Source organism: Penaeus vannamei, chromosome 7, assembly GCF_042767895.1.
Source record: "Penaeus vannamei isolate JL-2024 chromosome 7, ASM4276789v1, whole genome shotgun sequence".
Lineage (NCBI taxonomy): Eukaryota > Metazoa > Arthropoda > Malacostraca > Decapoda > Penaeidae > Penaeus > Penaeus vannamei.
In genome coordinates this window covers 42,415,467-42,417,966 of record NC_091555.1, presented here as the reverse complement: position 1 = coordinate 42,417,966, position 2,500 = coordinate 42,415,467, and positions in this window count along the sequence as shown.

Genomic DNA, 2,500 nt, shown 5'->3' with positions numbered 1-2,500 from the left:
AGATATAAATTTACTGTAACAACACAGAAATCAGTAGGAAACAGGCGGAAATTATTTTTTTTACTGTTTCATTAACATTTTCTTTGAGAAAAGAAATGAGAGAGTGTGTGTTTGACTGTTTGGTTGGTTGGTTGACTGATTACCATACATTTTGCAATGGCTACCTAAACCCTAAATACTAAAATTTCATAATCCAAAGGACTGGAAATTTTAAAAAGGAGAGAAAATTTTACATATATTTAAGGTTAAGTAATATAGATGCAGAATACTTCCAGATGTACAAAAAGTGATGGAAACGAGATGAATCAATATGAATATTGTTGATGAAAACAACAAAAAAATGCAATGGAAAAAGGAGATAGAGAAAGACACAACATTCCTTTCTAGGACAACTCCAGATGGATATAGTCTGGCTCTTCATACTAGGTATAATAAAGGATGATTGCACACAACTTGACTATGGTTTCAATGCCTTGTAAGTAAAGGTTGGTGAAATACTGCAGTCGCTCATGAATGTTTCTTCTCGGCATGGGTACTTATCATTTCTGCTGACACTGTACTGAAAAATTTTCTATTTGAAAAAAAATATATATATATATATGAAACAAAAACATTTAGAAAACTAAGGCCAAATGTTCCAGACCAAGGAACTATGATTATTAAAATTTTGCAGTTTGTCTTACAGATATGAAATTACCATACTATTGATAAGCCTTTGATTAAAGGAACCACCATATGACAGATTCCTGCATTAATGAATCAAGCAGTGCACTCTGGAGAGACATATATTATTTATTACATTGCTCCACATTATATTTTTTCTGGCAGAGGTAGTCTTATCATAGTTAAATATCAATGCCAACAACTGAAGCTGGAAACATTTTTTAGGTGAACTACACTGACTCCCACTTATATTTCATCTACAACTGCCTGTACACCACAGCTTTCTGCAAGGAAACAAATGATACCAATCCTTCCATTTGTCCATGTTTTAGATGAATGTGAAGCCAAAAATTTCTCTTCAACTTTGCCTTTGCCTTCAGATACTAGATAGTAAATTTAAAGCAATCAGAATGGTCTTCTACATTATATTAGATTCAATGACATTGGGCACCCTTTCCATTAGTCCCTTTAATCAATTTATTGTACTCTCCATAAAACAAGTTCTCAACTGCTGCTAAACTCATATTTTATCAATATGACAAAGCCTGCCTAATGTTTATGTAATCAGTTCAGTTTTGCCTGATCAGATTAGTCTGATGTAAGTAAATGGTTAATGGTTAGAACAAATAAATGTGCTAGACATCAAAGTTTATATAACACTATGGTAAAGTATTATGGCAAAAAGTGCAAAGAACAGTTAAAGAGTAAGATAAAATGTGTTTGATGTCAAAGATAAGACAGCAATATAGGACAGTATGGTAGTGAAAAGGGAAAAGAAGGGAACAAATGAAGTAGAGCAGAGATTAATAAAAAGGAAAGGGTGATTATGTGAACTGCAGTGTATCTGTGACTGGGGAAGGAATAGGGACATTACTCAAGGAATACAGAGATGGCTGTCGCAGAAGTAGGAGGAGAAGAATCCGGGGGAGTGTTGAATGTCAAAAATTTAAGGGCGTCATAGGAGAGTGTGGTAATGAAAGGGAAAAGAGAGGAGCAAATGAAGTAGAGCATAGATTAGGGGATGATAAAAGGGGACTGGGGAAGGCGGTGAAGTATCAGGAAGAGAGCCAGGAGGGGAGGGGTCTGGAGAACACTTTTGACAGAAGGGATTTGCGTGAGCATTCAGGTGGGAGCGGTAGAGAGGATAGGGTGTCTTGGGAGTGTGTAGGAAGAAGGGAAGTGGGGGGGGAACTTGAGGAGGGGAAGGATGGATATCGGTAAATACTTTAAATGTAGATGGAGTAGGAACAGAGGGATTGGATGGTGGATGAGGGAATAGAGTGTTCTCATGGGCCATGTTTAGGAAGTTTTGGATGTCTTCAAGAGTTGGGTGCATAGGACTGAGAAACAAAGGTTCTCTTGTGAGGAGGACAAGAGAGGATAGATATCTGAAACACAGAAGAAGGGAAGGTATAGGAGAAGGTGGAGTGGAATGTTTAGGTTACCTGGCACAACAAATAAAGTTTAGAGGGATAGGTATCTTGGAAGTGGTAAAGATTGGAGTTTTTGGATTTAGATTGGAAAAGGAATTTCACTGGGGGAGAGGGAGAGCAGAGGTAGGATAGTTTGATGTAGAGGAAAAAGATACTGGGGGAGATATTGTGACATCTTGAGAAGATGAGAGAGGAGCAGAGTGAAGGACAGTTTTGGAATAAGAAGAGATAAACCTTGTTGCCTTGCTTCCTGTCTGGCCTCACATAAAGTGAAGCCTAGCTTGAATCTGAGAACTGCTAACTCATGTTCAAGCTTATTGGCAGGGCAGTTCTTATAAAATACATTATAGGAGCCACCTCAGTTGCCACATGTATGTAACTGAACAGGGCAATTTGAAAGGTCA